This window comes from Lygodium microphyllum, chromosome 11 (assembly GCF_053477565.2).
Source record: "Lygodium microphyllum isolate KBCC chromosome 11, Lygodium_microphyllum_v1.1.10, whole genome shotgun sequence".
Lineage (NCBI taxonomy): Eukaryota > Viridiplantae > Streptophyta > Polypodiopsida > Schizaeales > Lygodiaceae > Lygodium > Lygodium microphyllum.
In genome coordinates this window covers 140,481,684-140,509,137 of record NC_141145.1, presented here as the reverse complement: position 1 = coordinate 140,509,137, position 27,454 = coordinate 140,481,684, and positions in this window count along the sequence as shown.

The following is a 27,454-nucleotide window of genomic DNA, read 5'->3' as shown; positions in this document are numbered from 1 at the left end:
CGACTCGGAACTCGGACGAGTCCATAATCGGACCACTCACAATCGGATCAGGCCGTTCGAGTCCCAGAATCAGACCAGCCAGAATCAGACCACCCTGTCCGATCCGATCCCTAGAATCGGACCACTTTTTGATCCGACTCCTAGAATCGGACGTGTCCAAAATCGGACCATTGGTCCGATCGGACCAATCCAAAATCGGACGTCCGATTCTGATAATTGGACTCCTGAAAATCGAACATCTTAGAATCGGACAAAAAAACTGTCAAAATTGGACAGGTGTCTTGAACACAAATTTTGACACATCTAAACCCCGGGATTGACCTCAAAGGCTGCGTAGAGCTAAAGGCACATCATAGATCCTCACTAGGCTAGGATTCCGAGCACATAGTTCAAAATTTGGCTATAAACGATCCTCCAAATTGCATATGGCGTCTACCGTAACGGCCCTGCGGGCCGAGGGGGACTGCCCCCCCGGACCCCCGTAGAGGGGGCTCTGCCCCCTCCGCACCTCCCCCGAGTAGGTTGGAGAGAAAACGCGCGCCATTACAGGCCTTCCAAATTGGACCCTAGTGAAGTAATGGCTCTATACGAGCATGGATTCTCACTTGCAAAAGAGCAGCCAAAAGCCCATACCCGAACAGAGAGAAACAGAGACCCTAGAACCTCAACGGGCCAATCTAGCCATCAAGGGCAAAAAGGCCACACCACGAGAACACAAAGACATTGTGTTCATACCATGTCTAGTCAGAGCAAAATGCAACATCAGCAAGCTACAAATGCCAAGATGGCTAGATATGACACTCTTGACGAGAGATGTACCTTGAGCAACACTGCACAGACAACCCAAGACGTCAGTGGGGAATCCACATCTGGTCATGCAGTTGAGAACTCAAGGGCATCTGTCAGAAGGCTTAAATTTACAAGCCAAGACTTGGAAGATGAAGACATAGTACCACCTGCTTATCTTAGGGTCAAACTCACCGCGAAAAGAGAGCATACTATTGATGCTCTAATTGATGAGGGAGCAAATTTTAATATCTTGACCTATGAATCATGGACCCTATTAGGCCAACCAGAGCTCACACCGACTAGTGCAACTCTTAGCCCTTATGGGGGACACCCACAAGCACTCATAGGGAAGTGCAAAATCCTTGCGACAATTGAAACAGAAAGCTTGCCTATCCTATTTCATGTTCCTCCAAATAGTGCTAGCTGCGGGAAAGAAACCCTCCTAGGAAGACCCTTCAAAAGGGCGACTAAGTGTGAGGCTGACTATGTAGCACAGAGGATACACCTGACACTACCGGGTGTGAGGATAGTCACAACCTTTAGCAAGGGTGACCTCATCAAACCTCAAGGGAAAGGCAAGGAAGGTGCTGACATAACAGTCAAGCCTACAAACGAGGGCAAGGACTTGTTGGAAGAGTTGATACAAGCACAGGTCGAACAACGAGAACCAGTGAGTGAGGCCATGCCGGAAACAAGAAGGTCAAAAGACAAGGCCAAGGACAGGGTTTGGACTCACAAAAACTGTAGAAGACCACGAAAGAAGCCCAAGCCTTATAGGCGAAGGCATCGATGGAGAGCTAGCACAACGCGCGATGGATATCCAAAGCATTGCTACGTGCTCAAGGATACTACGCAGGTAACCAATGGATTTGGGTACCAAAATCCCCTGCTAAACCACCTCCATCAGCTGAAGGCCAGAGTGCCTCAAAAGCATGGCACAGGAGGAAATCTAAGAGAACCTCTAGGTCTCAAGGCAAGAAACCAGACATGAGTGTTCGAAAGAAAGAGCCTCAACCTAGTATGCTTAATAAGTAGATGTCATATGTAACCATTGAGCATGCACAAAAGCCATTAGTGCCCAATGAGCCTTTGATTTCCCAAGGGGAGAACAAACATCATAGGCACAACATTGCTCATGGCAAGGCTACTCGCTCAACAAAGCAAATGGCACAATCATTTAATAGCCTTGAGAAAATCATTCAGCTAGTGCCACATCCACCTAGGAGTCCTAGATCTCCTACGCCCTCTTCTCCCAGACAGACACAGGAAGCACTACAGCAGTTGTCAAGGGCGACTGCTCAATTCCAATCTCTATCTCCATCTGAGCTTCCAATCGTCAAGGAGGTGGGACATGATGTCATCTGTAGCTCTCGACCCAAGGATATGCCTGAGCCACCTAATGCGACTAGATAAGCTCATGCTCGATCTACACAGATGAGTGCTCAAAGGCCAACAAAAGACACAACCACTTCTGATCGCCCTAGGGACTTGACACCGCAATCCACCAAGGGTAGCCAGCCCACTAAACTAGCTGGTACTACTTCCAATCAGGGATCACAGCAGTCACAGCCCTTGGCCATGACAATACCCTATGTGGAACGTGTCCTTAGTAGTTTACCTGTGGAGGAGGTGTCGCAACCAAATCCCTCGACAACTCCAGCACTTTCAAAGTGCCTAAAGCCTAGGACGGAGGAGTTAAATGCAAGGAAGTTGGTTGAAAAGCTAGACTCTTCGAAAAGAGCGGTAGTTGTGCCCTCACAATCGGGCAAGGCTATTCAGCAAACCGCGGCTATGTCCCATAAGGACACACTAGAGAAGGGAAATGCTGAGACCCGACCAAGCACATCAACGGTCGATATAGCCCAGGGTCCTGAGTCGTTGAGAGAGGCACCTTCATTGACCAAGAAAAAGAGGAGAAAGCAGAGAAAACAACAACAGATGCAGGTGGTTGTGGACCCCAAGAACATTGAGACGAAGGGCGCTGGAGAGCTGATGAATAAAGCATCGAGTCCATCCACCAATGAACCCACTGATGCCTCTCCTAATAGTGGTGAAACCTCAGACACATCTGTGTGCTCTGACAAACCAAAGCAATAGTTGCCATCAACAGTTGCTTGCAACACTCTATCCACTGACAATAGAACTCATATTGATCAATCAAGAGTGGATACAACGCTGTCACAACAGGGTGACAAATCTATACCAGTCACATCCGAGAAGAACCATGACAAAATAGTAGCAAAACCTCAGGAGAAACGTGAGAACCCCAAGAGCATAAGAAACCCTAGCGTTGACCAATCTTGCTCATCTAGGCCTGATCCCCCAGCCATGCTAAAGCCTAAGGAGACTCTTAGAACTTTGCATGAGATAGCAACCGAGCAAGCCCTCGTTGAACATAGAAGTGTCGCAGAATGCTTAACTGAGTTGGAGGCTAAGCTCAAAGTGGTCGCGCGTGTCTATATCCTTGCGGACATGGGCACGATCCCCAAGGAGCAGCTTGGAGATTGCTTGACCTTTCCTCTATCATGGGAAGAGCAAGAACATCTTAACGGGAACTACGACAGGCTCCTGCATGAACATATGCGACTCATCCCTAACGAGGAGGCTGACGAACTGCGCTTAACCGTCACGTTCAATGAAGAGCTCTGCCGATCGAATCTCGTAGACATAGAGCTACTAAAGCGACTGTCAGCAGGTCAGAGTCAATTTGAGCAGCGTTGGTGCGAAAGCCGCGTTGTAATGGCCGAACTAGGGGCTCAGATCATGACGGTCTCAGAAGAGCGATTGGCCAAATGGCGGTCTCAAAGAGACCCAACCTACGTGGCACCAACTTCCCTTCGAGTGCTCACTGACATTCGGGGTACGGACTTAGCTAGGACTAGGCTACAGGGCCCTTTGATTGATAAGGTTCTCACTGAGGAGGAGTTACATATTGCCAGTAGACTTGGTCAAGGTTCCATGCTACTTGACATGGCAAAATATCTATCAGTATTAAGTCAGCTGCCACGAATACTAGATGCGTGTGCCACGCTCCGGTACAACCCCGAGTTCTACACTTGGTTCTTATCCTCGTGAAGTGACATGGATTCATAGATATGTATATAAATAAACATTGATTTTTGTGTCACCATGTATAAACAATATCAACACACACAAGCAATGATAGTCAAGCGTAGGGAGAAGAGTCGGGTTTGACAGGCTAAGCTCCTCAGGTCCTCCTCACATCACGCTTTTAAAAGTTGGGTGACCAGCCCACCTCCAAGTGAAGGGCATGCAATCCATATTGCCACCATAGGAGGCCTTGACCAACAACTTTGATGGTGTAGATAAGGTGTAGTCCCTTCCTATACACCTTCTTCCCTTTTTGGTCTATCCTCCCGAGGATGTACCCTGTCCCACTCCATGACAACCAGTCCATGCGACTTAGCATAAACTAATATCCGCTAATGACTGGAGGCAATGCGAACATCAGCATGGGAACTATTCCCCTACAACAAACACCGCATGCCTCACCCCTCCCCTTCTTGTCGTATGCGCTTCATAAACCACACTAAAATCCCTTCTGTGCAAACAATTGTATCCTGTATCAAGGTTTAACCCTCGAATGCATCTTGTAGGTTTCCTTTTGTGGTGGAATGCATGGAGGATCATGGAGATCTAGCATGCAGAGACGCTCTGCGCATAAGGCGGGAGCATGTGGCACGCGCCCCTCCACCGGAGCGCTATGTGCCCACCATCAAGAGGTATGCCAAGAAACGGGGCCCTAAGCGACATTGCCCAGGGCGAAGGCCGAAGAACCCTCGAGTCAAGAAAATTGAGACTCGAAACCCGCAACAGGCGCAACACTAGTGGTACGAGCTCCCAGCTCCCACTCGGGCCCCAGATGCTCAAAGGCAGAAAGGGCAGCTCGGGAAAGAGAAGAATTTAATGAATTATTTAAAGACATTCTGGAGACGGTAGCAGGCCGGGATTACACCATTCATGTCCCGGCCGACATGTTCCCTGCTCACCCCCATGGGAGTCCCACACCAGCAGAGCCCCAATCACCCGGCCATCCAGACTCGCCTCGCCTCGTACAAATCGAGTAGCCCATAATGCACAAAGGGCTTATCAAATGATAACTGGCCAGGACTTTTTGTTTTTAAATGGTTAAGTGTTCCCGACTTGTTAAGTGTTGACATGTTCCTGACTTGTATGAACTTATCATATCTGCGTTTAATATATGCAACGCCTTGAGCAAAAGAAAAAGCTAATCAAGCGCAAGTGATAAATGTCTAGTCAACACCATAGAATTCAAATAAGTGATGTCTCCTTGCATTGCACTGGTTTATTATAGTTGCGGCATACACAATGCATATGCTCTCATGAAGCGACAAGTGGATGCAGGACAATACAGGTTCTTGTGCGAAAATGTTCAATACCCAATCACCACAACACCAACAACCCCACAACGAGCCACGGCAAAGACACGCTGCCGAAAGCACCCTTGCCAACCGCCCACATTGCATGGCCCACAAAACATTCATGGGCCATGCCCCCTTTCTGGGTCAAGCTCTATAGTTGGCTCACGGCAGTCGTTACCTCAATTGTACCCACCTCGCATGTGCCACAAGGAGGGTTGCAATATCTCAAGTGTATCTCCCCCTTTCGCCAACTGCTTCTCTAACAATGAGGCTAGGGCACCATCATCATTGTACTATTCATTTTCTGAGCCTTCGAAGCTTGATATTTTCCAACCCATTGAAAGGTTGATAGCCTCAACGTATTGTAATGGTTATACTCAGGCAAAAAACAAAAAAAAAAAAGAAGAAGAAGAAGAAAAGAAAAGAAAAGCAAAGAAAAGAAAAGAAAAGAAAAGAAAAGAAAGAAAAAGAAATGAATGGAAAAATAAGAAGCACCCACGATCACAGCACAGCACCTAGGGGTCCTCAAATTAGGTACGTCTGGTGACCTTGGTTGATCGGCTTCGTCCCTAGTCCCCTAGCCCCTTACAATCACCCACAATTGTTCAGGGCACATCAAGGGCAGGACATACCTGGGGAGCTTGTCTCGCCTAGGGTTAGACCTGTCACCCTGACCCACTTGCACAATTTTCTTTTGCACTCTGCCTTCATACCATTGCAATCAGTGGTGATAAGCACTGCACGATTGGCCATGAAAAGTACACCATACTCATCAAGCAAGTCCAATAGTTTCCAGCTACTGAAAGTGCGGTGTCCTTATATTCCATTATGCTACATCGTGTAGTTGCAATGCAAAGGATGTCTCATATGCCTTCACGCGTACTCCTTCTCCACATGGACAACTTTGCTTCATCCACGAATTGTTATGAGAAACTAGCCCATGGTCTTCTAACTATGTAATATCTAAGTATGCACGAGCACTCACATAATATTTGCACCGAAGTATATCCACAGTTTGGGTCCTCAAGTGCAGGACAATACTCTAGGCTTGCTTAGAGTTCGACCTGTCTCCCAAACTAATCAAAATATGACTTGTGCACGATGAGAAGACTAGCACTACCCCTTAAGGAGAGACCACATGTGAGGTTTTCCAATTGCAGGTATAAGGTGTTGTTCGCTCTTCATCAACACTCAACTTTGAATGCTTGTCCCTTACCATCCGACAAGCCCGTAAGGAATCGTCATGCGTAGAATCCCCAACAAACCAACACTTGTGCTGGCCATCAATGCAATCCCCAACACAGAATAGCCCCACCACCAACTCCAACAACCTTTCACCAGCCACCTTGGCCACCAACAGGCCCCTAGGACCTTCTGCCACACCACCACCAACACTCCTCCACGAAAACCACAAGCATCCTTGTCACCCATGTCTTCGGTGCATGCTAGACGCTTGCTACCTACGACGGTGAGTGCCATGGGACTGGCACTCGTCTAGGAGGGGGGTAATGTTAACCCCAACACGAAGAAAGAAAAAGGAAGTGGAAAAGACGCAGGGCAAAGCCGGAAAAAAGGTAGCCCGACTGAAGAAAGAAAAGGAGAAAAGGCCGAAAGTGCAAGGGCAACCTTAAAAGTCCAAGGCAAAGGCAAAACGGGAAATGCGCATTTTAAAATAAAAAGGCGCACCCTGAAATCTTGTAAAAGAGCGCTGGGCTCTCACCCGTGCAATTTGTAAATGTAGACGGGCGGTGGACAGGAAGCTAGGAAGATAGAAGGACAATGGGAAAAAGGGCCTAGGCTATGGCCGGCCATGTAAAAAGGGGAAAAGGGGTTGACCGCCCAAAAGGGATTTAGGGTTTTGTATATAAAGTTGAAAAGTGAATGAGAAGCTCATTCTTGTGTGTGGCCAAAAGTGGTTCTCCTCTTCTTCTTCTTCTCCTTGTTCTTGCTTGCTTGAGCTTGTGCTTGAGAGAGGGAGTGTGAGAGTGTGAGGGAGTGAGTGTGTGAGGGTGAGGGACCGAGGAGGAGAAGCTCTCCATCTTCTCCTCTCTTCTTCTCTTCTCTTCTCTTCTCTTGTCTTGCTCGCGGCAATGGAGCTTGGAGCTTGGAGCTTAAAGATGGAGCTTGCTTGAAGCTTGCACTTGGATCGTGGAGCTACCGGAGTGCGCGGGAGAGGAGGTAACTCGAACGGCATCAAGGTAAGCTCACTACACCCATAGATATGGATGGCACGTCGGCTATGTGAGAGGTAGCCATTAGTGCTCGGCTTGGAATGCTTGAATCAATAAGCGGTCCGTGGGTCTTGGCAGTTGAGTGAAAGCTCCCACAATAGACTTGGAGTATGAGAATATATCCAGACTATTGATCAAACATTTTATATTGAGAATATAGAGATATAACTTGATATAGTGTCTCACTATTCTTGGGCATGGTGTCGAGCAAATCTTTTGAAAGTTGATAATGGTAGATTCTCTCTCTTATTCTCATCTAATGTTCATCTCAACACATGATCTAGTGGAATTTCTGTGCTTTCTTGCACTAGATGTGGTCTAAGAGTGGTCTAGTTGGTAAAGGAAATAATAAGTGACAAAGGAGCATATAGGGCTTGTGATGTTATTGGTGGCAGCTTTGACCAAAGTAAGGCAAATTGTAGTTCTAGTTCATTGACGTATAAGAGATTTTTCAAGCATCAATTTTTCTAATGATTGTTCTTATGTGTATGTTTCCTTCAAGATGTCATTGATGTGAATCTAAGAGATGATAAAGTGTTTGTGTATCAATTTGTATCTAGATGGATATCACTTTTGGTTTATTGCATATGATGAGGGGATCAAGTGCAAGTGATTTTTTGGATGATCTCGGAATACTCAACACCTCAAAGAGACAACCACAATTGTATGCAAAGGTTTTGAAATTGTTGAAGATAATCACTCTCCATTCATGAAACACATTATTTGTATCAATAGAGAGTGGATCTTAAAAGTTCTTTCAATGGGCTTTTTGCACTGGAAAATTTCCAACAAAGATGTAATAGCCAAGGAACAAAACAATGTTCTCTCATGCAAAACATCAATTAATAATATGAAATACCTATAATGTTTTATTATAGGGTGGGTTATTACGTGCCTTAAAAATATTTAAGATTTCAAATTGGGATGTCCTTGAAAACATGCCAAGAAGATCAATGATAATTGGGATTTAATAATTTGAAGAAGATCATAACAATTATATGCTTTGGGTAGGCTAGTTTTGTTTTAGTAAAAAAAGTCTATCATGTTGTTGTTGGTTTATCTCATGTTTACCCTTGCCACACATGAAGTTTTAGACACATTGAAAAAATAGATTACTAAGAGGATGTAACTATAGATTTGGATAACCCATTTATGTGGTGTTAATGGTCATTGATATCAATGATGAAACTGATATCTAATGCTTTTGTTTTTTAGATGAGGTTTAGGGTTCACCTATGTATTTTTTACTTCCCTATTTAAGTAGCTCCCTTAAAAGGACTTTCATCCATCGGCCAATAATTTAACTCTCAAAACCAATCAACAAGGATCATGAAATGGTCACATCCCTATCCTTGTCCATTTAAGATATTTACAAGCTTGAAGCTCCTTGATGCCTAAGTAAAAGAGCAACATCATGCTTGGCTTATTCCACCACTTTTGTGGCCATGAATATCGATGGTATTTAAAAAGCACTTGAGATCCAAAAGAAGCATCTACAAGCTAGCAAAGCAAGTTACTCCAAACACTCTTTTAAGTGAAAAAAACAAACAAACAAAAGGGCAATGCTCTTGTGTGCCATAGTACTCCCATGTTTCTATTTTATTCTTAAATCCCAAAGTGCCTTATCTTTAAAACTTAAGAATTACTATTTTTTAGTTTTGTAAAATCAAAGCTATTATGTTTGCTCATTTGTTGTTATTTTATTATTAGATTTAAAGGTACCTTATCTTTAAGGTTGATATATGGTTATAAATTTGGTAATAAATACTAATTTTTGATGTTTTTTTTTTGTTAGATGGCCAAATCTATATTCTAATATTATTGTGCGTCTCCTTACCAAATGTAGTTGTATGAGGCACTAAGTCAATTATAGTAACAAATGATATCATGCATAGATCTCTTGCAAGGGTAATGGAAGATTATGAACTAAGGTTCACCAATGGAAACTCTCCTTTATATATAGTGATTTTGTATTAAGTGTATATCCATTGTTACTACATTACACAAGCTGAAGATGACTACAATATATACCACTCGCACACTAGGCAAATATCAAATGAATGGAGCAAATGGGAGTTCCAAGTTTTGTTGTTCTTTGTCACTTTGCATTACTTTCATTAGAGTTCAATTGATTGGTCTACCAGCCCTAGAGGTCAACATATCATCACACTAAGTAACACCTACAAAACTTTCATTTTATTGATTTTATTACATAAAATACATTAATTTAAAAGTATTATTTTTATTTTTTTCCTTTTTTTTAAAAGATATGGTAAGCAAAGCCACATGTTGCAATAGAGTCTGGGAGGGGAGGTGGTACAATATCACTCTTACATATTATGTAACCTATGTCTAATTTTAATCATTCAAGTAGAAAGAAAAAGTTATATTTCCAATGATTGATCTAGGATAGGATTTAAATGGATCTCTATTACTATTACACAAAAAACACGCACTTTTTTCTACCTCTTTGGGCTTTTCTATGGTTGGGATATATGTGCAAGTGAAATTTATGTGAGAATGTAAACAATGTTATTAAGTTCTTTCTACATGCTGAAGTCAAGAAAGTGCTACTTATAAAGGAAAGATTATAAAAAAAGTGAAACTATATTTAGAAGGGTAAGCTATTTTTTAAATAATTAAGATGGGGCAACGAATCTATCTTAGGTGAAATATGTCTATTTTTAAATTCATTCATCTTTTCATGTGATTTACATACACATAATATATTTGTATTATGTAGAAATATTCTTATACACTAATATTATTATTTGGATTATGCACTAATGTACTTATGATATTGTAATATCACTATGTATAGGGATATTGTTTACATATTTGTATATATGTATATGTGTAAGTTAAATTTATGTGATGAATTCGAATAATGTTCTTGATTTAGTATTAAATACATCCTACAATCATATTGAAAAAATGTTTAAAATCTTGGTACATCTATTAAACATGTTTTTTATATGTGCAAAGACAAATGAGACATGTGTTAGGATGTATAGTGCCATAAGTATTACAAATATTGATACTTGAAACTGCCATCCGAAGCATCAACTGAATAAAAATGCAAAGCACTAGAACAACCCCATAGGGAAAATCTAGGCATGGAGCACCTAATAATAACCTGGTAGGGAAAATATAGACATGGAGCACCTAATAATAACTATGCAACAAACAAGTTATTTAAAATTTGAAAGATTGAAGGAAAAGCTTGTGTATGGGTTGGGGAAATAATCAATCTCATCTTGTGTGCTTGTGAAATTAACACATTAGCTTTGGAGTACTAAAATCATCCTTCTCTTTTATAGGTTTTCTTTTTTGTTCAAAATTCCCCTAATGAAGCGCCATGTTGGCAATTCTGTCATGAAGAAAATGAGACATGAAGAGTTTTCTTATGGAAAATGTATTGCAAAGTAAATTGTGGATAGTCTTTTTCTAAAAATGCATTGGATTTAGAGACAATTGAAAAGCAAAGTCATAGAGAAGACATTGGAGAGGGATTGGAGCATTTTCCCCTTAGTTAGAGGCGTTAATTGTTTTATGACTATGTTTTTAGGATTTGCAAGTAGACTTGCTATTTTGGTCAATCGTGTGTGCTTGGGATAGATTTGGGACTAAAGCGCTCAAAAATTGTAAGCTTGTCACCAAGATCAACAGTGCATGGTCTCAAATGTATAGGAGATAGAGAGACAATCACCCTTCTTCATGGTTATTGAGTAGTACACTACTTTATTAGTATGACTTTTTTTTGGCTCTCAAGGTGAAAGAATAGATATAAAATGCTTTGATGGAGGGGTTGAATTGAGTTTGTAGGTCTACTCTTTCCAAAAAGAGTACTGAGAGGAGAATAGTTAAGAGATTTTATGATTAGGTGGAAAATGATGGCAGACATAGGTCGACAAACATTAGGGCTATCTTTAGTTGTTGTATATAAGGTCACATGGAAGGAACTTGATGCAAAATGAGAGGGAAGAGCACTTTTATAGGGAATAGTCATCCTAAGAGCAAAGAGGGAACGTATAGTAGTAGAGCACAAGTGCCTAGCCACATTTTTTAATTGGAACAAGTGAGACACTTGAAAGCTTGAATGACAACTGCCTTAATACTTGTATTTCTTTAAATGCTTTTTCCCTTAGATTTTATGAACAAAATAACCAAATTTAGTAATTATCTCAACAAACCAACTATTCTAAGTCAACAATTTCTCTTTTTAATGGCTAGCATTTCTAGGCCAAATCTAAGGCTCCTAAAATTTAGGGACACCTAATCTTAGCATCAAATGAGGGTAACTTTAGATCCTTTAATTATTTTGCACAAATCCTACGGATTTTTGGGTTATGACACTAGACTGTCGAATTGGTGACCACACAAGGATTTCACGTGGGTTTCGTATGGCACTAATTGGAACCTCTCCTTTTGATGATCAAACATAAGCTCCTAAATTGGAGCTCAACAAGACTCTCATTAGCATGGTGAGTACTAGTTGCCAACCAAGTTCTTCTTGGCGACCATGTGGTACATCACTTCTTGTTGGCATTCTCTAGGTCATGCATTGGCCACATGAAATGCCTCATCACAAAATTTGTTTGGTTGAGAGGAGATAGAAGTCCAACTTAAGCGAAGGTGGCTTGGGATGTCATCATACATGTTATATCCATAGGAGAGTTAGGGATCATAGACCCCAATAGCCAAACTTGCAAAGCCTTATTAGCCAAGTTCACTGTAAGAGAGACGATTTTAGGCTAGGAGCCATGGAAGAAACTCTTAATGGGGAGGCTACAAGATATGACACCCACACATGGACCATGGTGTTCGAACATTCATTAGATCTTTTAGGAGATTAGCACTAGAGATTTAGGGAGGAGCTTTGAGGTTAGATTTGCAACTACCATTATTAGAGCATGGAGATCTACATCTTTGGGGCTTCATCAACTCCCTCTAACTACTATCAAAGAGAAGAGGAGGCAACCTCTCCTTTTCAATCATCATTTGCAAATGGAGACCACACTATTGGACAACATCCATACTTGTCCTCATGGAGATTTTCCACACAAACCTACATTAGTGGGGGATTTTTTTGTATTTTAGGAGCCATAGGAGACTTAAAGGTAGAGACTACAAGGTCTTAGGGGTGCTAGAGCTATGATTGAGGCTGTGATGGAGGGGATTACACCAGATTAGTAGAGAGATGCAACTACCTTCTAGACTTGGATTGTTCTCTAGAGGGGACATCCTTCCAGCAATCATTGCGTCTAGCAAAGAATGACTTTCGATTTCATGGTTGAAGGTGGCCACCTTTAGCAAGAATATCTTAACCGTGTAGCGCTCAGTGGGTTTGTCTAGGTAGAGGATTAGAGTAGTACCACACTTGGAAAAGAAATGGCACATAGAACCAAACCCAACCACTTGTCTTGTAGATGAATGGAGATACCATGCATACCAAAGGAAGCCTCTACATAGACTAGTGTGGGATCCTGGAGAGTGGGTGTGGAGAGACCCTCTCTTTGACAAACCATGCGAATCACCCCTTTTTGGCTATAGTACTAGGTTTGGGAGAAGAAAGGAGAATATAGATGAGTAGGATCAAAGCATAGCCATCATCCACCCCCCATTCGCATAGAGAGGGAATTTCATATGAGTTCCTATATGATTTTTGGAGGAGGCTATGTAGCCAAGGAAAATATCTCTTTTTTAATGGCTTGTAGACCACAAAAGTTTAGCACTTGGCTTGGATAGAGAAGAGATCTAGTAGCATGCCTAAAGCCCAAAATGTTTAGAGGAAAGCTCTCATGATAGTACTCCATGGCATAGTGGAGTCAATTGTGGTGACATGGGGGACTATATCCTAGATAAAAAATAAAGGTCTAGTATGTGGCTATCAAGACATTCAAGAGAGAAATTATTTTCTCATCATCATTGGACAACATCTGAGTAGAATCCCTACCCAAGGCTACTTGTGGACATAGTGGACCCATTTCTAGCATCATAGCTTAGTACATATGGACTACGAGATGTAGCTAAGTCATTGATCTTTAGGATGTAACCCACTAGAGAGTCCTTTTATTGAGGATTTAGATAACATAGTCATGGTACCATACAATTAGATTGTTGTTAATACAACAGTAAGCATTGCACAAGCCTTCCAAACTCCACCAAAGCTCTCCCAAAGACACGTACATGATGCAATCACACCTACATGCATCAAAGAATGCTCTAAGGTTGCAAAAATACTGAAGACAATGTGCATGGGGGGTTTATATGACATAAGGTCTCTCATAAGAGCCAATATAAAAGACATGTATGCATCAATACAAAACAATACATTGAAAGATATGGATGCACACATGAAAGCAAGCATAAGTCAATGGGAAAATAGGAAACACAGTGACATAAAGGCAAAATTACAAGCTAAAATGGAAGATAATGTGGCGCAATTGGATACAACTTGGAAAAACGAAAATGGAAATGTTGAGAAAGCACACTGATATGTGCATAACAACCAAAGACAAAGAAATTGTTGAATTACAATCTCAACTAGATGATTGTAAGAAAGATATAGCAGCATATAAGGAGAAACTTGATACGCAGAAGCCAACACCAATGGCACCCACATTGGAAAAAGAGATGGAATGTCTTAAGGACATGCATACATGGGCCAACATAGTTGAAGGGGCAAGAAAGGAGGTAGAAACAATGGAATCACTAAAGAAAATTCTCAATGGATTGAAGTTGCAAAGAAAAACAAAGGAGGGCATGCAAGCAAAGTGGATATGATGAATGCTACCATACAGGAAAAAGCAAGATGGAAAATCCAAGCACTCCAAATTCATGTAGTATCATGGGGTGAAAAGGGCACCCCACAAGAATATGCAACAGCCTTGAGTGAGAAAATGGGGGAAAAAGTGATATCCATTCTAGGTACATGGAGAGTGGGAGATCCAATGGACAAAAGAGGGCATATCCTTATGCTAAAGTTTGAAAACATGGACAAGAAATAAGCATTCCTCACAAAATGTGAGACCCTCAAGGGATAAAAAAAATATATCTTGATGAGGATTTAACACCTACTTAGTTAGAACATAGAAAAGCCAGCATGCCCAAGATATTGGAGGCATGTAAGGAGGGAAAATACACAATATGTAGAGATGGTAGGGTGATCATTGCAGGACATCGATCGCAATGATAGTGCATGGCCTATTTGACAATTAGGATGTTAATATGGAATTGCAATGGAGTGCTATGTTTGGATGATGGGTATTTGGAGGATAGTTTTAGAAAAATAGACACAGCCATGTGTATAGAAATGCACCAATGCAAAGGGAACTAAATGCTAGATGTTCAAGGGTTCAAATGGGAAAGTGCATTCCATCCACAAGCTAGAAATCCTAGTGGCAATAGGAGATCTAGGGGCATGGCCATACTTTTTTGAGAGGGTCTCCTAGATATCGTGCAAGTGATGAATAAAGATGAAGAGGCACAATACATGTGGATCAAGATACACACACGGAGATCATGTGATACTTTTATCACTATATGCTACTTTCCTCTTGTAAACTCAAGCTATGCCTCACAACATGGGTCACCCTTTGATGCATTATACGAGGATATCATGTGATATGCTAGTTTTAGAGATGCACTTTTTGGTATGGGATTTTAATGCACAAATTGGGGCTAGGCAAAGTGACTTTTATATACATGAGGATGCCATGTTCAAAGAGATTGATGTAGATGAGGTGGGTCTACACAAGATGACCCAAGATAAAGAAGTTGAGTATCTATAGGACACACTAACTAGTTTTGGGAAGTGCACATAGATTAGCCACATTGATAGGGTCACCATCATTAATACTAGACATCAAGAACTTTGAGATCTCAGGGAGATCGATATAGGAATAGCAATGAAACATGCCATTTTGACATTTACAGTCTCTTGCTGCGAACACATGAGAGGCACTACACCATATCTCTCCAAGTATCCTAGATATCACTTTGCAGAGGAGACTTCACATATATACAGTGGTTTTGTGCGTGATAGATTACAGATGCTAGATTTGATTAGATCACTAGAAGAATGCATAAGAGATTTGGTGATGGCCTTGTATGCTTTAGCTATGTATGCATTCCCACACCTTTCCCCCATGCAAACCCCCACGCTATACGACCCCCAAAAATGAATGGTATGATGATGAATGCAAGGACACTTGTACATGCCTATAGAGAGAGACTGCTTTGGGCACTCAGACACATAGCCAAGCAAAGATGCTCTTCAAACACATAATGCAGAAGAAGAAGCAAGACTACTTAGCAAAAATTGTGATAGAGATATATCATCTTTTTTTGGGACAAGATAGCAAAAGAGCATGGAGAATGTTTCATGAGAGATAGCCCCCTATGCAGATTGTATCACCTGATGCTTGGTTCCATTATGGGAGATAGTTATATAATGTACCGAGGTAGACATCCATATAGCCTCCATAGGCCCACAAACCAACATAGTGGTCCTTCACTAGTAAGATGGTTAGAGAGGCAATTTACAAATACAGAATGGGAGGGCACAAGATGAGGATGGTCTAGTGGCAGAGCACTTCTCACATGCATATGACAACTGGCACCCATATTGGTAGGTATGTTAAAAAAGCAGTATGTGAGGGATTCCTAGAAATATAGTCATACCATAATCAATCCCACTCTTTAAGAGTGGCAACACTTTGATTCCCAGTAACTATAGGACCATCATGATTGGCCACACTCTAGCTAAGATATACGGATCGATACTAGAGCATGAGCTTAGTGCATAGGCTGAGATGCAAGGCAGCAGAGCACAAGGGCAAGTTGGTTTAGGCATGGATACACCACATTGGATCATATTCTCACACTCAAGGCAATAATTGATGAGGTCCCGACTCAAGACGAGAGGATTTATTGTTGCTTTGTGGATTTTTGCAAGGCATTTGACACAATACCTCGAGCACGTTTCATGCAGAGATTGTAGGAGATTGGAGTGTCATAAGGTATGCAATGGGGCATTTATACATCATACAAGAAAGTGATAGGCCATATGCACACCCTAGGGGAATATCTGAGAGGATTAGTAGCACCATAGAAGTAAAATAGGGATGCCCACTATCACCATGCTATTTAGACTATACGTGGATGAGGTGTTTGACTACAATGATAGAGGAGCTGGAGCAAAAGCTAGCCTAGCTAGAGTGTTAATATTGTTACTATTATATGCCAATCATATTGTACTCATTTCAAACTCACCAGAGGGGTTATAGCATCACTTGGATGCATTATATACTTTTGCAAAGATAGAGATCTCACAGTTAATCCTAGGAAAATCAAAGTCACGGTATTCAACACCTCAGCAACATAGGTGACTTGATCTATGGATGAATTCACATTTGGGGGAAATGTAGTGGCACATGTGAGAAAAGTATGTATACCTGAGAGTCACTTTCTCTAGCATGAGATTTTCACTAAGGAGGGCAGCTGAGGCCCATGGCACAAGGCTATAGAGCCCTAGGGACCCTTAAGAGCCAATGTGCCCATATACAATTTCAAGAACCTTGCACCAAACTATGGTTTTTTGACACACTAGTCACATCTACTCTTTTGTATGGAACAAAGGTCTAGGGTTGCAGCCTATATCATAGATGATTGAGGCCACTTGCTGACCGGATTGGCCTAGAGAGAGACCCTTATGATGGTTGGGATTGCCTAGAGAGACCATTGGTGATGATGATGATATCACACATGATCAAGAGTAAGCCCTCCACCCAACTTCCTATCATCAGATGGGGCAGCACCCATGGTTGTGGAGGAACTCTTTAGAGCAGTGACTTTCTTACATAGGATATGGGAGCTCTTGTGCCACAAATATCCTAAAGTGACATTGACTTCCTCCAGAGAGCTAGTAGAGAGGTAGGTGAGAGGGATTGTTGGTACTCATAGGTGGCTAGTTGGATGACCTTACATGGGCTAGACATCAACCAACATGCACCCTTTGACTATGGCTTGGACTGTCCTACACTCCCTCTCAATCGATCTGAGCTAAATTCAGTCATTAGGGTCGATGTCTTGAGAGTTGAAATAGGGAGGACTTGGATCATGCTGCTACTCCTTTTAGGACCAAAGATGGAATTTTATCAGTGGAGTTTTATTGGAGCCACTTCCTACATCTCTCTTAAGGATGGATTTATTATGCGCCGACCATAGTATATGAACATGCATCTCTCCCATAATATGCAGGCTGTTATTGGATAAATGCATGCCTTCTCCCAACATTTGAGGATAGAGACAGGAAAATGGACAGATGTTCTAATAGAGAATAGGATATGCTAGCTTTGTGACAAAGAGCCTGAGAAGGAGTACTACATATGCAAATGTATAGTAGAATATGACATATGGGGAAGGTATCACTACCTTTCTGGTGAGGGATTTGGACCTCTTGATCGTCTCATGGAGTATGAAGATCAGAGATGTCTAGGTCTTTTTCTCGCGGAGCTCAAAAGGCACCACACAACACTACTACGAGACAAGAGACCAACTCACCTAGACGGATCCAAGTAGAGAGAAATGACAATTTCTTTCATATGTTAGACCCCACAGACACTACCTCAACAAACACAGATCCATCTCACCAGGCTATCCCTGCTCCACGCCGCAGAGTCACACTAGGTAGGGCCACAGACTTTGTCGAGCATGGAAACCTCGACCACATGGCTAATGATTGAGGGGCCCATACTATAGTAAGATCAGAGCCATCATTAGGAAACATAGGAGACTCACCCATCGATACATTAGTAGGCTGGCCCTAGATCAGATCATGATTGGGATCACGTGTTGATCTTGACATTTAGAGAGGAGCTACTGTAGCTAGACATATTATACATTCAATTTTTTAGACATAGAGATCTTTAGATGTTAGCCTTATACTAGGATGCATTTTTATTTCACTTTCGTGATGAGATGACATTGGACAGAGATATACTTTGGTTTTGTCTCATAGGCCACATTGGCCTTTTGTAGACATTAATCTCTCTCTCTCTCTCTCTCTCTCTCTCTCTCTCTCTCTCTCTCTCTCTCCGTTTCCTTGTATATATATAGTGGCTCTATGCACGACAAATTATAGATGCTAGATTTGAGTAGAACACTAGAGGAAAGCATGAGAGATTTGGCAAAGGCCTTGCACATTTTAGCTATGTACGGATTCCCACACACCTTCCCACCATGCTAACCTACATTCTCTTTTACTCCTCAAAATGGTTGGCATAATGATAAGTGCAAGGACACTCACACTCACTTATAGAGAGAGACTACTTTGGGTATTCAAACACATTTCCAAGGAAGGAGGCTCTTCAAATGCTTTGTGTGGAAGAAGCAAAGAGACCACTTGGAAAAAGTTTAGACAAAGATATACTAGCTATTCTTGGGACATGATAGCAAACAAGCATAGAGAATGTTTCATAAGATACATCCTCCATATGTATTACATCACCAAGCTACAAGATACATTCTCCATATGGATTACCTCACCAAGTTATTGGCTTCATTATGGAAGATAGTTGTATGATGTACTAAGACCCATTTAGCCTCCATAGGTCTGCAGGCCAACAAAGCGATCCTTCTTAACCAATAAGAATGGTCAAAGAGGCAAGTTATAGACTACAAAATGGGAGAGTACAAGCTGAGGATGCAACACTTCTTACATGCTTGTGACATAATGGCACTTATTGGCACATATGTTCAATAGAGTAGATGTGAAGGATTCTTGAGGTTTGGTTAGACCATACTATTACTCCACTTTAAGAAAGATATATGGATTAACATCCTTTCAACAAGATCAATTTAAGCTTTGTATCAAAAAGTGACAAGCCATATATGCACATCTAGAGGGATTTGTAAGAGGACAGACAGCACCATAGAAGTAAAAGAGGGATGCCTACTTTCACCCACACTACTTTGATTATACATAGATGAGGTGTCTGACTACATGATAGGGGAGGCAGACTTGGAGCTAGCTTAGAGGGAGTGTTGATACAAATACTATTAGATGTTGATAATATTGTACTCATTTCGGAATCATTGGAGGGCTTGTAGCACCACTTGCATGCACTACATGCCTTTTGTAGGTAGCCTTCAAGTCCTTCAAACTATCCTTTGGCTTCAAATAGGGGTATTTCTACCAACACTTCTCCTCAAGATTACTGCCCTTCCCACAATGTGGGCACTTGGTCTTAGACTTCTTATTGTCATGTTTCTTGTTGTTGTTATTTGCCTTCTTGTTTCCCTTCTTATGTCCCCTCCTGCAGCTGTGGTAAAATCTTTGGTAGAGTCGGATTCACTAGCTCTTCTCTCTTTGAGACGCTTGTCATACTCCAAGACAATCAGGGCTAACTCCTCCCAAAGAAGAGTCTGATGTGCTCTTGAGGTCTAAAGATTGGTGTAGAAAACATCGTGCTTAGGAGATGGACATTGGGTAAGAAGAATCATTGCCATATCCTCCAAGGATATTGTCTATCCAACGGATGCAAGCTCATCCCTCCAATGAGACATCAACAAAATGGAAGACATGCAAACACACTAAATCTACTATGTTTTGATGTACTCTCTTTTATCCCTCATCTGCCTATTTCTCTAGCTCCCTCAATGTCCTTAGTTTTTTATCATGTTCCATAAGTGCCACCCACTTCAATTCTCCACCTCCCCCTACCAATCCTCCTCCTTTAGACAAGGTTGTTTCCCATTTGTACTCTTAGGCATTGATGCCCTTGGTCGTTTGTCATGTTCCACAAGTTCCACCTTCTTCACCTCCCCCTACCAATCATCCTTCTTTAGCCAATGTTGTTCCGCATTTGTTGAGCAACCCTTTGAGGTTCATGTCTCGGTTCATATATCCATGAGTTGTTTCCCATTTGTAGGAGTAGTCCTCCTTTAGGCAAGGTTGTTCCTCATTGGTAAGAGCAGCCCATCAAGAATGATATATTCATGAGTTGTTGCCAAAATAGGCTTTATATGGTCCTCATTATTCCTATTGCACTGTAGGAAGTCATCAACCTATGCTCTATTTTCAAACCTATATTATGACCACTCCTCTCTCTTTAATTTTGGAGGCCCTTACCATTGTCGAGTGGAGATGAGCCATGGAGGGAGCTTGATTCCATTGCAGGAATTCATACTTGGTTCTTGGTAGATAGATTCCCTTATCGATAGATAATTTTCATGAATTAAATATTCAAGGTGAAGTTCTAGAAGTAAAGGCTTGTTTGTTGAGCAAGAGGACCTCAACTACACAAAGACCTTTGCTCTTATTGCCTACATAACCAACCATCAAATTTGTCCTATCCCTTGAACCACATTTTTGGGACACATCACTAGATGGACATCACGAGTGTCTCCTTGAATGGGGACATCTTAGAGAAGTTACATGTGGAGTATCCCAAGGGATTCATCATTCTAGGACATGGTAGTGCATCTATCACTTGAGGAAGGCCCTCTATGGCTTGAAGCAAGCCCCTTGAGCTTGATACTGGAGGATTGATTTGTGCTTCATGTCACATGGATTTATCCATAGCTAGTTGAATGTGAACATTTTTTTATATTAGGATTATTCTCTTTTGTGTTTCTTTGTGCTTTACATAGATGATTTGATTATCACTGGTTCACATGTTGCCATGTGGCTGATATGATGCATCAATTTCACATTACTTATAAGATGGATGGCTTAGGTCAACTTCACTACTTCCTTGGCATGGAGATCACATAAGATGAGCATGGGATCTTCCATTCTTAGCAGAAGTATTGTCAAGTGATTCTTTCTACCTTTTCATGGCCAACTATGCCCCTATCTCAACTCCCATGAATTCGAACATTAAGCTTACCCTTGATGGTTTAGAGTTGATCCCAGTAGATACCAATGCTCAGTTGGTTCCCTTCTATGCCAATTCCAATACTAGGCCAAACGTTTCTTTGTATGTAAACATTTTGAGTCAATTTTCCACCTCTCCTCCATCAAACTTGGGATAAGCAGGCATATATGCGCTAAAGTATCTTAGAGGTACCACTTCTCTTGCCATCAAACTTGTTAACAAGCAGACATATATGTGCTAAAGTATCTTAGAGTTACTACTACTCTCGGCATTTGGTACCATCAAGGCAATACTTTACAAGGCCATTTCAATTAGATTGGGCCAACCAAATCAACACTAGGCATTTCTACAAAGGTTATCACTTAACCCTTGGCTCAAGACTCATTGTTTGACAAAGGCAAAGTAATAGGCTTTTTATGAATCAATATGCTATTCTATAATGATTGTATATTTTCTAGCTTCTTCAAGAGTTACAGCTCTCCAGGGACCAGCCCTCCATCATATACTCCAATACCCAGAACATCATTGCCCTAGCATGAAACTCAGTCTCCTCTTTGAGGACTAAGTGTTGAGCTAAGAAATGCATTACATGCTAATTAGCCTCTTAAACAATCCCAAAACATGCTTATTTAATGAAAATTCAAAAACAATGCATGGTTTGAGAGAGTTTTATGAAACCATAATCTGGTAGGGTCCATCCACATCTATAAATAGACAGACTACCCCCAATCTTCTTCCTTTTGTGCAAGTTTCTCACTCTATAGTGCAAATTTCATCCGTCAATCACTTACTATCTGCTATCCAACCACCAATCGCATCCCATCACTATCCAGACCTGTTTCTAGCCATTGCTCTATTGTTTGGAGGTCTTCATTTGCTATATCATCATAGCACATGATTAGCTTGCGTTTTCAGCATCTGGCTCCAGGTGACACACTATTGTCGTCTCTCCCACCGGATGATTGTTGCAGTACCTACGTTTTTGTTTTCTTGCAAGCCATCTATATTGGCAAACACCTCTCCTATTGTCTCCTAAATGTCCTCTGACTCAAATGATCAATTTTCAGCCTTCTTTGGTGGTACATTGCTCTGTCTACTAGATTTTAGCCTCCGACTGTTGTGTTTTTGTGACTAGCTAGCTACCCTTCATTATTCAGCTCTCTCTCCTCTTTGACTAGTGGTTACAATACTTGGGATCCGTCTTTCGTGGAAGTCATACTCCAACACTACTACTCTTCAACCCTTGGGTACTATGTACACTCTTCATTCATTTATAGTTTTCATTCACTTCAGGGTTGTGTTCTTGTGTGTGTTTCTATGTTTGAGTTTTGAGTTTTGCTTCTAGCTAGGGTTTGAGTTTTGCACGTTTGTGTCTGTATCATTGTGTTTTTGTCATGGTCATTCACTCTGTGTTTCCTCAGTGCAAACCCAAGTAGCTACTCCACAACTTTCTTCACATGGTATCAAAGCAGGTACTTTTGTAAAGAGTATCCTACCGTTATTGTGGAGTGCTAGGTTTGGTGCGAGGTGCACAAATGACTCGTAACTGAATCACAATGTCTCAATCATCTTTCTCTCAAGACTGCATGATATCTTATCAAGCTTCTCCATCACTAGAGGCCTTGAGGAGGCATTATGGACTTGGTGAGAAAGACAACACCTCACCTTTCCTTCACCTTCTTTGTTTTCTACTATTTGAGATTTGAGTCTCATGATAGAGGAGAAGTTTGAAGAGTACTTGTGCATCACGTATAGTTGAATTTGCACCCCTCCTACCAACTTTGCTACTCCGTCCGAATTAGTTGTTGAGGCTGGTCCCACCAATCATGGAGGACATATGACATTTGGGATGAGTGGCGACCCATCTTCTTCATCTCCACTAGCTCTACTGTCAAGTTCATACAACCCCTTTGAGTTGTATGAATCAAAAACCTCTCTTATTTCTCCTTTTGGTGTGTAGGATTTGAATGATTTTCTATATGTAAACTTCAATAGAGGGGGCTCTAGAAGCAAATACACTTCATCATGTATATCTACATATTCTATTTCATTTGATCATGTAAGCCACTCTTCTCCAATCCCTCCCATCCCACCCTCTTCTAGCCCACACATCGATTTCCTCCCTTCTTCCACACCGATTTTACTCCACATCTGCATCTTCCACACTGGGAGTTGGAACCTCCATTTCAACTCCTAGAACATTCTCATTCTTTGTTCCATAATCACACTTTTCTACCACTTAAGAGAACTATGCATCGTTACACGGAATGCCCATCCTTTAACATTGTACCATCCACTCACCCTCAAGCCACTTTGCACCATGGGGCTTCGTTACATGGAATCTCACCTTTAACACAACTCCCTTCACTGTTCCATAAGTGAGCACATCATTTCCCACTGGGACGGTTGTGATGAGCACCCCTCTTACTACCCCTAGAGTCACACACGTCCTTTGATTGCTCAAATATAGGGATTTTCATCCTTTGCTTATGGTGCATCATTACACTTTCCATGGGTCATTCCTAAGCAGGGATTCCCAACCTCTGCTCCACATGTCCCTATCCCTCCACCATGGGCTCCTCATGCGGTTACCATGCCTATACCTAGTTAGCCCATGCCCACTCCAGATCCACTGTGCACACTTCTCACAAGCATGGTGGGTATTCTAGGACCCATTCCCAAGTGTACTTCATTCCCCTACCCTACCCACCCTATCCATCTTATCGGAGCACTACCACTCTTGTTGCAACAGCCAAGAATGCCTTCATAGATAAGACTCATTCTAATGGGTCAAAATTCACCACTTATTCGAACTTCATGCAACAAGTGCTTGAGTCTTAGGAACTTTGAGACCTTGTCATTTTTCTAGAGCCTATGGCAACCCTTGATTAGCTCACGTTGATCATATCCATCAATGGAGAACCCGCAATGACACAGCCAATGTTGAGTTAATGTAGGGGTTTCTTCCTAAGTTCCACTCTCAATTATAGCATTTTCCCCCGCATCTAAGCATTGGAGTCATCTCGTTGACTGATATACTGCAAGAGATCACACTCGACATATCAATCTCAATTTTAAGCTTCACGAGTTTTCCATTAAGAAAGCGGATGATCTAAATCAAGTTAGTTGAATATCGACGATTGCTCCACTGAGTTTGCCACTTCTAGCTCCCCGAAGTCAAATGATGATTAGGTCACATTCTTCTTAAACAAGTTGTCCGTAAAATACTTTCATTTTATCCAACACATTATCTCACTACCTAGATTGCCAAACTTCTATGAGTTTGAGTGTCAACTCTTGCACTATGCAAGGCTACACAATCAAGTCCACAAGAAAGTCTCAATGAGGAGTGTTAACGAACAAGGTGAAAATGTCAAAAAATCTAAAACAGAAGACAAGGCCAAGGCAAAAGTGAAACATAAGACAAAGGTGTGCCAAGAAAAATCTAGAAACACAAGAAGTGCAAAAAAATTCCTAAATCTAGGAGAGAGGTGCACAAGAAAAAGCGCAAGTCAATACTTTTGTAAAAGAGTGCAAGGCGCACCATAATTTATTTTGTAAAAGAGCACTGGCTCTCACCCGTGCAAATTGTAAATGGTTAGAGCCACAAGTTGAGGCCATGCCAATAGGGAAGAGGAGGAGAAGGGTTGGAGGAATGGGCCAAGCCCCCAGACAAAAAAGAGGATGACCGCCCAAAGGGAATTAGGGTTTAGGGTTTTGTATAAAATGTAAAAAGTGAATGAAGAAGCTCATTCTTGTGTGTGGCCAAAATTAGCTCTTCTCTTCTTCTTGTTCTTGCTTGCTTGAGCTTGTGCTTGAGAGAAGGAGTGTAAGAGTGTGAGGGAGTAAGTGTGTGAGGGTGAGGAACCGTGGTGGAGAAGCTCTCCGTCTTCTCCTCTCTTCTTCTCTTCTCTTCTCTTGCTCGCGGCAATGGAGCTTGGAGCGTAGAGCTTGAGGATTAAGCTCACTTGAAGCTTGCACTTGGATTTCTACTACCGGAGTGCTAGGGAGAGCGAGGCAACTTGATCGGGCATGGAGATAAGCTTATTACACTCATAGAGAGAGATAACACATCAACTATGTGAGAGGTAGCTATTAGTGCTCGGCTTGAAATGCTTGAAAGAATAAGCAGTCCATGGGTCTTGGCAGTTGAAGGACCAACTTGCATGCTCCAAATTGAGCATTGAAGTAGGGTTTTCCCCGAACTGGTGCTTGAGGTAGATAGGTAGGAAGCAAGGGAGTTTGAAGAGGTATTCAATCTCCTTAGCAAGTAAGTTTTTGGTTTTTTGATTTGGAAAGTATTTTCTTTGTGATTTGAATGCATTAGGGTAGGAAAAAACAAAGAAAAATGGGAAAACAAGCATTAGGGTTTTTTCTTTGAAACAGGACCAAGCAGGGCACAAACATGACAAAAAAATGGAAAAAAAGAGTGCTTAGAGGTGGTAGAATCGCACAGGGAGTGATCGGAATAGTAAGGTTGAGTCCAACAAGGGTTTAAGACCCTGGGAAGCAAAGGGAGACCTCATTTTCAGGTTTTGCAGGAGAGAGAGAGAGAGAGCTTGAGAACTTGTGAAAGATTTGGAGCTTCCAGAGAATCGATCAATAGCCACAGGAGTTTTTGGTTGGGATCAAGTGTGTAGAAACCTTTCTGTGTATCTACCCTTGGATTCTGGAGAACCTTGCTTATGGGTGTGGCAAAAAATGGTTGCCCCAAAGTGATTTTCATTGCCGCTGTTTTGCGTGGCGATGGAATCGGACATGGTTTGTAGGGGTCTGATTTCCACAATTTGACACTCGAATACCCTACACTCATCCGATTCCAAGAATTGGATGGTCGACACTTGGTTTATCTAGAATCAAACACTCCAAATTGGACACATGTCAAATCGGACATCCAATTCCTAGAATCAAACTCCTAGAGGACGCACAAAAACACGAAAATTGGACCACAAAAATCGGACCAACCCATAATCGAACCACCAAAATCTGACCAACCACTCGGACTTGGATCGTTCGACTGGATGATTGGACCAACTCAAACTCGAACATCTGACTCTTGAGAATCGGACCTCTTACAATCAGGTCAAATAGGTGAATAGAATACAAATTTGACACATCTAACTTGTGAAACCTACCCAGAGATCGTATAGAGCCGAAAGCATATCATAGATCTATCATTGGGTTGAAATCTAGAGCAAGTAGTTTAAAACTTGGCTATGAACGGTCCTTCAAATTGCGCATGGTATTTAGCGTAACGGCCCTGCAGACTGGTGGGGATTGTCCCCCCCTCAGACCACTGCAGAGGGGACTGACTACAGAGGGGGCTCAGTCCCCTTTGCATCTCCCCCAAGTAGGCTGGAGAGAAAACATGCGCCGTGATAGGTCCTCCAAATTAGATCCTAGTGTAGTAATGGCTCTACACAAGCATATATTTTCACTTGCAAAACAACAACCAAAAGCCCATACCCTAACAAAGACAAATAAGACCCTAGAACCTCAATGGGCCAATCTAGCCAACAAGGGCAAAAGGATCACACCACAAAAACATGTATATGTTGCATTCAGATTGCATCTAGTCGAAGCAGAATGCTACAACATCAAGCTAAAATTGCGAGGATGACTAGACATGACAATCTTGACGATAGATGCATCTTGAACGGCACTGTAGAGAATACGACCCAAGGCATCAATAGAGAATCCACATCTAGTTGTGCAGTTGGGGACTCAAGCACATGTATTAGAAGGCTTGAACTTATAAGCTAAGACCCGAAAGATAAGTACATAGTACCGCCTGCTTATCTTAGGGTTAAACTCACCACAAAAAGAGAGCACAATGTCAATGCTCTCATCGATGAAGGAGCAGGTTTTAATATCTTGACCTATGAGGCATAGACTCAACTAGGCCAACTAGAGCTCACACCGACTAATAGAACTCTTAATCCTTATGGGGACATCCACAAGCACTTATAGGGAAGGGCATAATCCTTGTAACTATTGAAACAGAAAGCTTGCCTATCCTATTCCATATTACTCTAAATAATGCAAAATGTGGAAAGGAAACCCTCCTAGGAAGACCCTTCAAAAGAACAACAAAGTGAGGCCGATTATGTAGCACAAAGGATATACTTAACACTACCGGGTGTGAGGA